Source organism: Arvicanthis niloticus, chromosome 20 (genome assembly GCF_011762505.2).
Source record: "Arvicanthis niloticus isolate mArvNil1 chromosome 20, mArvNil1.pat.X, whole genome shotgun sequence".
Taxonomy (NCBI): domain Eukaryota; kingdom Metazoa; phylum Chordata; class Mammalia; order Rodentia; family Muridae; genus Arvicanthis; species Arvicanthis niloticus.
Genome location: NC_047677.1, coordinates 24,315,729 through 24,329,027, shown reverse-complemented (window position 1 = coordinate 24,329,027; position 13,299 = coordinate 24,315,729). Strand labels below are relative to the sequence as shown.

The following is a 13,299-nucleotide window of genomic DNA, read 5'->3' as shown; positions in this document are numbered from 1 at the left end:
TCATCTTCCACAGAAGAGTGGAGGCTTTCCGGTCGCGGAAGAGCTCAGACAGTGTGGTTTTGTTGCCATCTGGGATGAGGAAGGGCCAGATCCTTCTGGGAGCAAGGGTTCTGAAGAAGCTTGGGCTGAAAACAGCACAGAACTGTGTTTCGTTGTGTAAGTCTCAGACGTGGTGACAGATGTACCCTCCGAGGGGAGTGGGACGACAGCCACAGCTGCTTTCTTGGTGGGGCTTTCCTGCAGGGCACTGCTGAAGCTGAAGGGCTTCACCGCTGCGATGGGGGCACAGTGCACCTCCACAGCCTTGCGTTTGGGAGCCAATTCGGGAACTGAGACAAGCACCTCCTTCGTCGACCTGGCTCTTCCCGCAGGCTCCTCTGGTTGCCCTTGGCCAACAGCAGCAGTAGGCAGACTCGCTGTCTTTTTCACTTCAGTATCTTCTCTTAGCTCCAGGCAATCGGTATCCTTTTTGGATTTCTGTCTTTCCATTTCCTGCTGCTGATGTTTCTTTTCAGCCAGGACCTCAGAGAAGGTTTTGATCCGCACTGAAGAACTTCCTGTTCCTGATGGAGAATCATCAGCTCCTGCAGGTTCTTCTGCCTTCAGTTTCGTCTGCAGTTCTCCACGTTTCTGACTGGCTCTGTCGAGAAGAATCTCTTCGAAAGCCTTCACGTGAATCTCACCGACGTTATGAACTCGCATTTTCTTTGGTGCTTTATCCATGTCAGTTTCCGGTGCTTCCACTCTTTCTCCCAGCCTCTGTGCAAGGCTTCGCTTTAATGGGAGATCACTGTCACCACCCACTGAAAGTTTTCGTTTCCCCAGTCTCTCAGTAAGACTCAGTCTAACCAAGGGCTCTTCCTGTTTGCTTGATAGATTTACAGTCCTCACCAGTGTCTGAATATTCTTCTTCGGGCCTAGATTGGACTGAGGCTGATGCAAAACACTGGAAACTCCCGAGGAGCCACCTTCCTTCTTGGATTTTTCCTTCATCTTCTCTAATTTAATTTCCTCAAGAGTTTTTATTCCAAAATTCAAACATTCGCCTTGCTTTAAACTGACTCTGGGTTTGTGGGCAGAAGCCACTGGTAATCCATGATGGATGTCAGGAGTTGATTGCAGGGCAGGTGTTTTGCTTTCCTCGACCTCCTCAGAAAACTCATCATCATCATCGTCATCGTCATCATCATCTGCAATATTGATTATAACAGTCGGATGTTTGGGGATGAAAACTTTTCGTGAACTCTCTACTTTCATTTCACTCCGAAGCTGAAGAGAGGAGTTAGGTTGAACAAAGAACTTGTTCCGGTGACCCGTGAGCTGGCTAGCCTTTACTTCTTGTGACTCGGGCACAGTGGGTAACAGAGTTTTGCTTGGAGGTAGGAACACGCCATCAACATAACGACTTCTGGTGTGGTGGAAAGCACAATTTACTTTCTGACACCCCGTTGGCTGATTTTCCCAATAGCAAGGAATTTCACTTCGTTTTTTGTCAATGTCCATGTGGCGAAATCTGCACACCCGTCGGAAACAGCGGCCTTCTTGCCAGAGGGTGCAGACATTTTCCTGTCCTAGTGCAGCTTCACAGTGACGGAATGGGCAGCTGTCACCTTTGGTGCATGTCGAATAGAAATAGAAATAACAATCTTCTCCCTGACTAGGCATACTGGCCAAAAGTGGCTTCCTGGAACAAGACACTGCTTCCTCCAGGTGAAGACCAGCTCCAAGTCTCTCCAAGTGGACTTACTCTTCCAATGACAAGTCAACCACAGAAATTGTTAGCTGGTTGCTCTCAACAGGGACGCCTGTGTCTTCACTCAGTTCCAAGCTATTACGCCGTTTACTCACACTTAATAGTAGTCAATTTTCCAGTATTTGGGGGCAGGGACTATCCCTAAATCAGAGAATAGGAACTTAACCAAACCAATGACAATGTCTCCGACAAGTCTTTCTCTTTCCTTAGCTGCAGTCGCCCACCGTCCTCACATCAGCCGAACAAGCAGAAACCCAAGACTTCTAGGGTCTGAAGACACTTTTAAAAAAGTGTTCGACATCCTAAATGATGAGAGAAAATGCAAATTAATTAATTAAATCTCTACTTTGAGAGTTCATCTTACCCCAGTCAGATTGGCCAAGATCAACAACACAAATGACAGCACGGGCTGGCGAGGATACAGAGAAAGAGGAGTCATTGCTGGTGACACTGCAGAATGGGATTGACACTCTGGAAATCAGTGTGAGGGATCTCAAAAAGCTGAAAATTGATCTGCCCCAAGATCTAGCTAGACCACTCTTGGACATCTACCCAAAGGACTCTACGTCTTACTCCAGGGACACTTTCTCAGGCCCTCAGTGCTGTTCTATTCATAATATTCAGAAGTTAGAGACAGACTAGCTGTCCATCAGCTGATGGTGGATAATGAAAAATGTGGCACGTTTACATGATGGAATAGTTTTTGGCTGTTAAAGAGAATGGAACTTGTAGGTAAATGGATGGAGCTAGAAACAATCATCCAGAGGGACCCAAACCCAGGCCCCGATGGATACATGTTAGATGTCTTCTCTTTTATGGGGATGTTAGCCTTTGAACCTTAGGAATGTGCATCTCATTTAGAATAACCACAGAGGTTAGATAGCTAACAAAGGACCAGGAGGGAGGAGAGGATTCCCAAGGAAGGGAAAAAAAATTCAGTGGCGTAAAGGATAAAGAGGAAACTCTAATAGTAGTATGAAATGGAGAAGAAGATGGGAGGGCAGCGTGAAGGGGGGACTGTGGAGAAGCAAAGCTAACACTGAAAGCCTTCTGAAAGCCATATGGAAACCCACTACTACAGAAACTCCCTAAAATACACACATATAAAAGGAATTTTGATGAATTTACCATATCATGGGGAGGGTGGTGGGGGAGAATGGCCCAACTAGACATCACACATTACCAAGTAAACCCCCCACCCAGGACCAGGAGTGGGTTACATTTTGTGGACTCACTAGTCAAAGGGGTTCTCATAGATCCTTCAAACACTACAGGCTACTGCCAATGCAATTGGGTACCCTCCACAACATGAAAAAGTTGAGCTGGTGCCAAACTAGAGGATGTTTCAGTCCTGCTGGCTAGAGTTTATAGCATTGGAAGGTACTCTACTTGACAGCATAAGAGAAAAGTCATCAATATTCACACCCAGCTACAGATCCTGGAATGGCAATAGCAACCTGCCTGTAAGCCATAGTGGTGCACTAGGGACACAGGTGTCTATGGGAGTAATCAACCGATTTACTTTTTTATTGGATAAGGCCCATGCCACGAGATAAAACCCATAGCAGACACTGGTAGAGCCTGAGACCTGAGACTTGAGGCATGAACCCTAAGGGCAAATCTAGTACTACTATTCCATGAAAGGAACACACGCCTGTAAGTCACACCCTTAGGTCACACCCTTAGGTCTTGTCTCTAAATCACACCTTTAAGTCTCACACACCCAAGGGAAGAGCCTGGGTATCTAAACCAAGATGTTATCAGAGTGTGCTCAGAGGTTGTACACTATTGTAAACAAGCCTCTTATCAGGGTACATGACTCAAGATGGCTGCAAGGATGATAGCTGCCTTCTGTCAGATCCCCACAATCATCAATCTATACCCCTTCTCAGGCAGGAAGACTATAAGTCATATCCACAATGATGCATTTCCTCCAACAAGGCCACACCCATAGAGACACATCTACTCCAATAAGACCACAACATCTAATAGTGACATTCCCTGGGCCAAGCATAGACAAACTGTCCTATTACATTCCCTGACCCCAATTAGCTTCTACTACACCAGCCGAATGTTTTCCCTGGGCAACGAGTTCTGCTGCTTGCTGGAGCTGGAACATGGCCCCCTTGTTATTTCCCATTATCACCAGCTTTCTGTTTTCCAACTCCTTCACTGCTTAAGCTTGGATGTCCTGGATCTTGCTCTGAAGACTGACTTGGAACTCAGAGATCCGCAAGCCTGTCTCCTGAGCACTGGGATTAGAGGTGTGGTCCATCACTCCTGCACTAAGATTATCTCTACTTGGAACTTCCTCTGTTGGCCTTGAACTCAGAGAGCTGCTTGATTCACTCTCCTTGGATTAAATCCTTCCACTAACATGCCTGGATCTAAGCTTAACTGGGTGGGATCTTGCCCCAAGGTCAGCAATCCCTTGATTTAATCTAACACCACTTGTCCCTCAGGATTCAGCTCCATTTCACTTCCTAGTGCTCCTTTAATACACCAATCACATATCTCATATTTTTACTTTCTAAGCTTTCTATGCTTGTTCAAAATGCTCTTCATGAGGATTAACCAGAGAAAAGTCTCTGCTGGGCTTTTTTGAGACTTCCTTCATCAATACAATCAATTAAATCTCTTTACCTTAGCCTCAGGTAGACTCTTCAGACAAGAGCAACAAGTAGCCACATTTTTACCAAAGTACCTAGGTAAACAGAAACAGTCTCTAGGACACATACTGAAATTCTTCTGCACTCAAACCTCTTAGGTCATGTCTGCATAGTTCAAATCACTCTCAGCAACAAGGTCCTCCATATTTCTACTAGAATGGCCCATTAAGCCTCCCCCCACTCCCACATAAAGCATTCCACTGATTTCCAAATCCAAAGTCCCAAAATGCACATTCCTGCAAACAAAAGCGTGGTCAGGCCTATCACAACAATACCCCAGTCCCTGGTACCAACTTCCATCTTGGTTTTTTTACTGGTCTTACTGTTGTAAACAGACACAATGCCCAAGGCAATCTCTTATAAAGAGAACATTTAAATGAGGCTGACTTACCAGTTCAGAGGTTCAGTCTATTGTCACCAAGGTGGGATTATGGTGTAGGAGGACCTGAGAGCTCTATGTCTTGTTCCGAAGGCAAACAGGAGAAGACTGGCTTCCAGGGAGCCTGGATCAGGGTATAAATCCCACATCCACAATGACGCACTTCCTCCAACAAGGCCACACCCACAATGACACACCCATCCCAACAAGGCCACACCTCCTAATAGTGCCACTCCCTGGCCCAAGCATATAGGTCACATTCCATTCCCTGGCTCCAATTGGCTTGTTCAAACACAGGAGACTATGGGGGCCATACCTAGTCATAGTATAATAACAAATATATTTAGTTCAACTTCCAAAGTCCCCATAGTCAACAGCAGTCTTAGACTTGAACACCCAGCTCTCAGCAATGAACAAATCATGAAACAGAAACTAAACAGGGACACAGTGAAACTAAGAGAGGTTATGAATCAAATGGATTTAACAGATATCTATAGAACATTTTATCTTAAAACAAAAACATATACCTTCTTCTTAGAACCTCATGGTACCTTGTTGAGAACTGCACTGCCCTACCTTTGGGGGCCAAAATGTCTCAGACTGTTCTGTCAATGTTAGAACCCACACTGCCAAAAGCCTTGGGGGCTAAAATGTTAGGGCCCACACTGCCCCAAGCTGCTCAGGTCTGCAGGTCAGGGTTCAGCAAGAGAGAGTTAGGAAGAACTGGAAGAATGGAGACCAGACAGAGGGTGGTTCAATCCCATTTATTCTTCAGTCTCTCTTCTTAGTCTAAGTCCCAAGTCTTGAGTTCCTAGTCCCTAGTCCCTAGTTCCTAGTACCTAGTGCCTCCAAGTTCCAAGTTCTTTCTCCAAGTGCTAAGTGCCTGCTACCTAATGCCTAATATCTACTCTGAGTTGTACTGAACTCTTCTGCCTGCCTCTCGCCTTTTATATGTCTCACTTCTAAGCCATGCCTCTGAGTCATGCCCTTAAGTCACACCCTTAGGTCTTATCTCTAAATCAACAAAACAATGAAAAGCCCACAAGCACATGGAAACTGAAAATGTTCTACCCAATGATAACTTGGTCAAGGAAGAGATAAAGAAAGATAATAAAGACTTTTTAGAGTTCAATGAAATCAAGGCACATCATATCAAAAACTTGTGGGACACAATGAAAGCAGTGCTAAGAGGAAAACTCATAGCTCAGAGTGCCTACAAAAAGAAACTGGAGAGAGCATACACTAGCAGCTTGACAACACACCTGAAAGCTCTAGAACAAAAAAGAAGCAAATACATCCAAGAAGAGTAGATGGCAGGATGGAGTAGTTTGAGTAATCAAACTCGAAATTAAATCAACCTAGCAGAAACAAAAAGAACTATACAAGGAATAAACACAACCAGGAGCTAGTTCTTTTTGAAAATCAACAAGACAGATAAACCCTTAGCTACACTAACCAGAGGGCACAGAGACAGTATCCAAATTAATAATATCAGAACTGAAAAGGGAGACATAACAACAGAAACTGAGGAATTTCAAAAAATCATCAGATCCTACTACAAAAGCCTATACTCAACAAAACTGGAAAGTCTGGATGAAATGGACAATTTTCTAGACAGATACCAGGTACCAAAGTTAAATCAGGATCAGATAAACCATTTAAACAGTCCCATAAGCCCTAAAGAAATAGAAGCAGTCATTAAAAGCCTCCCAACTAAAAAAAAAAAAAAAAAAAAAAAAAAGCCCAGGACCAGACAGTTTTAGTGCAGAATCCTATCAGACCTTCAAAGAAGACATAATGCCAATTCTCTTTAAACTATTCCACAAAATAGAAAGAGAAGGAACACTACCCAATTCATTCTAAGAAGCCACAATTATGTTCATACCTAAACCACACAAAGACCCAACAAGGAAAGAGAACTTCAGACCAATCTCTCTTATGAATATCAATGCAAAAAAATCAATAAAATCTAGCAAACTGAATCCAAGAACACATCAAGACATAATGATCAAGTAGGTGAAAGGGTTAAAAGTTTTCAAAATCTCCTAGCAGGCTGGGTAGAACCAAGAGTGCAGGTCAGCTTGGTCGTGAGTTCTGCTTTTCAGGAACTTGGCTGCCCACAAGATAGACGGTTGATGACGAGTTCACTCTTTGAAAATAGTCTACAAAATGTTCCCCATGACTTTTCCTTGGACCCTGTCACAAACAGAATAATGGGCTGGGACTTTCCACAGGTACTCTCCAATAACCCTCCTTTACTCCCTCTGGGTTGTGGTTTCTCCCCTGAGTTGTGGTTTTTGACTTAAAATTCTCTCTGTCTCTAAAGCTCCAGGGTCAGACCCCACTGCCCCTGTGTGGGTCGTGGGTCTTGATCTCAACATGTTGATAGAAATATACCTCCTACTGATGGCATCAAGTTAGGTGTCTTGTGAGTTAATGGGTGGCCATGAATTCCTGAGGCTTGAGTGAGATCCTCCCTTTGTGGGGCCTTACATAGGCTTTATGTCAGGAATGCAGGGATGGTTCAATATATGGAAATCCATCAACATAATCCACTATATAAACAAACTCAAAGGGAATACTGCATGATCATCTCACTAGATGCTGAGAAGGCATTTGACAAAATTAAACATCCCTTCATGATAAAAGTCTTGGAAGGATCAGGAATTCAAGGCACATACCTAAACACAGTAAAAGCAATTTACAGCAAACCGGTAGCCAACATCAAACTAAATGGAGAGAAACTTGAAGCAATTCCCCTAAAATCAGGGACTAGACAAGGCTGCCCACTCTTTCCCTATCTATTCAGTATAGTACTGGAAGTTCTAGACAGAGCAATTAGACAACAAAAGGAGGTCAAAGAAATACATATTGGAAAGGAAGAAGTCAAAATACCACATTTGCAGATGATATGATAGTATACTTAAGTGACCCCAAAACTTTCACCAGAGAACTCCTAGACCTGACAAACAACTTTAGCAAAGTGGCAGGATATAAAATTAACACAAACAAATCAATAGCCTTCCTCTACTCGAAAGATAAACAGGCTGAGAAAGAAATTAGGGAAATGACACCCTTCACAATAGTCACAAAGAATATAAAATACCTTGGTCTGAATCTAACCAAGCAAGTGAAATTATCTGTATGACAAGAACTTCAAGTCCCTGAAGAAAGACATCGAAAAAGACCTCAGAAGATGGAAAGATCTCCCGTGCTCATGGATTGGCAGGATGAATATAGTTTAAAAAAAAAATGACAAGAATGCATCTTGTCGAAAGCAATCTACAAATGCAATGCAATCCCCATCAAAATTCCAATTTAATTCTTCACAGAATTAGAAAGAGCAATTTGCAAATTCATTTGGAATAACAAAGAAAACTAGGATAGCAAAAACTATCCTCAATAATAAAAGAACTTCTGGAGGAATCACCGTCCCTGACCTCAAGCTGTATTACAGAGCCATAGTAATAAAAACTGCAATGTATTGGTACAGAGACAGGCAAGAAGACCAGTGCAATAGAATTGAAGACACAGAAATAAACCCATACACCTACCATCACTTGATCTTTGACAAAGGAGCTAAAACCATCCAGTAGAAAAAAAGGATAGCATTTTCAACAAATGGTGCTGTTTCAACTGAAGGTCAGCATGTAGAAGAATGCAAATTGATCCATTCTTATCTCCTTGTACAAAGGTCAAGACTAGGTGGATCAAAAACCTCCACATAAAACCAGATACACTGAAACTAAGAGAAGAGAAAGGGAGGGAGAGCCTCAAACACATGGGCACAGGAGAAAAGTTCCTGAACAGAACACCAATGGCTTATGCTCTAAGATCAAGAATTGACAAATGAGACCTCATCAAATTGCAAAGCTTCTGTAAGGCAAAGGACACTGTCAATAGGACAAAATGGCAACCAACAGATTGGGAAAAGATCTTTACCAATCCTACAACTGATAGATGGCTAATATCAAATATATACAAAGAACTCAAGAAATTAGACTCCAGACAATCAAATAATCCTATTTTAAAAAATGGGGTACAGAGCTAAACAAAGAATTCTCTACTGAGGAAACTCAAATGTTGAAGAGCACCTAAAAGGAATGTTCAGCATCCTTAGTCATCAGGGAAATGCAAATCAAAACAAACCTGAAATTCTACTTCACACCAGTCAGAATGGCTAAGATCAAAAACTCAGGTGATAGTGAATGCTGGAGAGGATGTGGAGAAAGAGGAACACTCCTTCATTGTTGGTGAGAGTGCAAGATGTTACAACCACTTTGGAAATCAGTCTGACGGTTCCTCAGAAAATTGGACATAGCATTACCTAAGGACCCAGCTATACCACTTCTGGGCATATACCCAGAAGATGCTCTAACATATAACGAGGACATATGCTCCACTACGTTCATAGCAGCTTCATTTATAATAGCCAGAAACTGGAAAGAACCCAGATGTCCTTCGACACAGGAATGGATACAAAAAAAATGTGGTACATTTACACAATGGAGTATTACTCAGCTATTAAAAACAATAAATTTCAGAAACTCTTAGGTAAATGGATGGAACCAGAAAATATCATCCTGAGTGAGGTAACCCAATCACAAAAGAACACACATGGTATTCACTCACTGATTATTAGTTATTAGCCCAGAAGCTTGAAGTGCCCATGATTCAACTCACAGACCACATGCAGCTCATGAAGAAGGAAGACCAAGGGTGCTTGCAGTCCTTAGAAGGAGTAACAAAATACTCTCGGGAGCAAATATGGAGACAAAGAATGAGACAGAAACTGAAGGAGGGGCCGTCTGGGGACCATTCCACCTAGGTATCAATCACATGGGCAGTCACCAATGGTAGCTGCTGATGTGGATGTCGGGAAGTACATGCTGACAGGAGCCTGATTATATCTGGCTTAGAGGTCTGCCAGAGTCTGACATATACAGAGGCAGATGCTCACAGCTAACCATTGAACCTATCATGGGGTTCCCAATGGAGGAGTTAGAGTGAACACTGAAGGAGCTGAAAGGTTTTGCAGCCACAAGAGGAGAGCAACAATACCAACCAACCAGAGCTCACAGGGTCTAAACTACCAGCCTGGGAGCACTTAGGGAGAGACCCATGGCTCCAGCTGACTAGGTAAGGGAGGATGGCCCTGTGGGAGAGGAGATCCTTGGTCCCATGAAGGCTGGATGCCACATGTGGGGGAATTCCAGGGTGGGGAGGTAGGATTTTTGGGGAAGGTGAGGGAAGGTAAGGGCACATCCTGGTTGAAGCAGGAGGAGGGAAGCTAGGATAGTGGGTTCCCGGGTGGGGAGGGTGGGGAAAGTTGGAAAGGGGATGACATCTGAATTGTAAATAAAATATCCAATAAAAAAAAAAAAAAACAACCAATTGGAGAATACTAAAAAAATGAAACACGGATGAGCAAAGACAGTTTTTTCTTTTATCAGTTTTATTTAAAACACTATGAATGAAGTATTTCTCTTTCATGAAATGGCAAATGGTTCAAATAATGTTAAACACAAATCATTGATTAATACAGGGCATTAAATATGAATAGATGTGTTTATTTGAAGCAAAAGAATAGAGGTTATATACAAAAGAGGTTATATGCAATCAATAGGCCAGTTTATAAAAGGAAATGTGTTTATAAAATGTATGGTGAAACCAGAACCTGCCACCTCTGCTTTGGAGAAGGGCTCTATCATACAACATCCAGTCACCGGAAGATGAATTGGTACAAGTGTCTATCCAGAAGCTTCAAGTCATTTTTGCATGTGCGGGATCACCCAGATCTTCCCAGACTGAACTGGCAGTCCCGATGCTTTCTTCTTTTTCCATATTCCTGACAAGGCTACATAAACTTCAGCTCTTGATGAGCGGCTTACAACAGCAGGTCCTTAGGAGCCAACATGACAGGAGATCCAGGATTTCCCTTTGAGAAACAAAGTAGTCGTCTACAGAAAGTATCACAATGAACCAGTCTTCTCTTTCCTTCTTCCAATTCTGTACAGTGTCTCATGTCAAGACTATTATCCTCATCAGACTTGTTCCTTCATAAGTCTAGACCTTGAGGTTATATGAAGAAGTCTAACATTAAAAAGTGAGAACTCAATCCAGAAATGAAGTAACTGGAGGTATCCAATACCCCCCAGAGCATCTTGCCATCCCTATGCCAGTACAGCCCAGTGGGATGCTAGTCTGTAAATCCATACTGGCAGCCCCAGGGAATCCAGGACACACACAGGTACTTTCGAGGTATACTTTTGAAAGTGTCTTCACTATCCCCTTCAGCTTAAACTGTCAGTCATCTCTGAGAGCTCAAGCAGAAGGTCATCTTCATCTTTCCCAGGATCCAAGTCCATCTCAGCTTCTAGTTCGCCCCCTGAAATTTCCCATATTAGTTTCTCAAGATCATCTTCCACAGAAAGTGGAGGCTTTCCGGTCGCGGAAGAGCTCAGACAGTGTGGTTTTGTTGCCATCTGGGATGAGGAAGGGCCAGATCCTTCTGGGAGCAAGGGTTCTGAAGAAGCTTGGGCTGAAAACAGCACAGAACTGTGTTTCGTTGTGTAAGTCTCAGACGTGGTGACAGATGTACCCTCCGAGGGGAGTGGGACGACAGCCACAGCTGCTTTCTTGGTGGGGCTTTCCTGCAGGGCACTGCTGAAGCTGAAGGGCTTCACCGCTGCGATGGGGGCACAGTGCACCTCCACAGCCTTGCGTTTGGGAGCCAATTCGGGAACTGAGACAAGCACCTCCTTCGTCGACCTGGCTCTTCCCGCAGGCTCCTCTGGTTGCCCTTGGCCAACAGCAGCAGTAGGCAGACTCGCTGTCTTTTTCACTTCAGTATCTTCTCTTAGCTCCAGGCAATCGGTATCCTTTTTGGATTTCTGTCTTTCCATTTCCTGCTGCTGATGTTTCTTTTCAGCCAGGACCTCAGAGAAGGTTTTGATCCGCACTGAAGAACTTCCTGTTCCTGATGGAGAATCATCAGCTCCTGCAGGTTCTTCTGCCTTCAGTTTCGTCTGCAGTTCTCCACGTTTCTGACTGGCTCTGTCGAGAAGAATCTCTTCGAAAGCCTTCACGTGAATCTCACCGACGTTATGAACTCGCATTTTCTTTGGTGCTTTATCCATGTCAGTTTCCGGTGCTTCCACTCTTTCTCCCAGCCTCTGTGCAAGGCTTCGCTTTAATGGGAGATCACTGTCACCACCCACTGAAAGTTTTCGTTTCCCCAGTCTCTCAGTAAGACTCAGTCTAACCAAGGGCTCTTCCTGTTTGCTTGATAGATTTACAGTCCTCACCAGTGTCTGAATATTCTTCTTCGGGCCTAGATTGGACTGAGGCTGATGCAAAACACTGGAAACTCCCGAGGAGCCACCTTCCTTCTTGGATTTTTCCTTCATCTTCTCTGATTTAATTTCCTCAAGAGTTTTTATTCTAAAATTCAAACATTCGCCTTGCTTTAAACTGACTCCAGGTTTGTGGGCAGAAGCCACTGGTAATCCATTATGGATGTCAGGAGTTGATTGCAGGGCAGGTGTTTTGCTTTCCTCGACCTCCTCAGAAAACTCACCATCGTCATCGTCGTCGTCGTCGTCATCGTCATCATCATCTGCAATATTGATTATAACAGTCGGATGTTTGGGGATGAAAACTTTTCGTGAACTCTCTACTTTCATTTCACTCCGAAGCTGAAGAGAGGAGTTAGGTTGAACAAACAACTTGTTCCGGTGACCCGTGAGCTGGCTAGCCTTTACTTCTTGTGACTCGGGCACAGTGGGTAACAGAGTTTTGCTTGGAGGTAGGAACACGCCATCAACATAACGACTTCTGGTGTGGTGGAAAGCACAATTTACTTTCTGACACCCCGTTGGCTGATTTTCCCAATAGCAAGGAATTTCACTTCGTTTTTTGTCAATGTCCATGTGGCGAAATCTGCACACCCGTCGGAAACAGCGGCCTTCTTGCCAGAGGGTGCAGACATTTTCCTGTCCTAGTGCAGCTTCACAGTGACGGAATGGGCAGCTGTCACCTTTGGTGCATGTCGAATAGAAATAGAAATAACAATCTTCTCCCTGACTAGGCATACTGGCCAAAAGTGGCTTCCTGGAACAAGACACTGCTTCCTCCAGGTGAAGACCAGCTCCAAGTCTCTCCAAGTGGACTTACTCTTCCAATGACAAGTCAACCACAGAAATTGTTAGCTGGTTGCTCTCAACAGGGACGCCTGTGTCTTCACTCAGTTCCAAGCTATTACGCCGTTTACTCACACTTAATAGTAGTCAATTTTCCAGTATTTGGGGGCAGGGACTATCCCTAAATCAGAGAATAGGAACTTAACCAAACCAATGACAATGTCTCCGACAAGTCTTTCTCTTTCCTTAGCTGCAGTCGCCCACCGTCCTCACATCAGCCGAACAAGCAGAAACCCAAGACTTCTAGGGTCTGAAGACACTTTTTAAAAAGTGTTCGACATCCTAAATGATGAGAGA

General features: G+C 43.8%; 2 pseudogenes; both read right to left on the bottom strand.

The window, feature by feature from the left end:
- LOC117724737 (zinc finger CCCH domain-containing protein 11A pseudogene) lies at window positions 1–1,665 on the bottom strand (annotated as a pseudogene).
- A 9,429-nt stretch (window positions 1,666–11,094) lies between these two features.
- On the bottom strand, window positions 11,095–12,894 carry LOC117724736 (zinc finger CCCH domain-containing protein 11A pseudogene; annotated as a pseudogene).
- Between the last annotated feature and the right edge of the window lie 405 nt (window positions 12,895–13,299).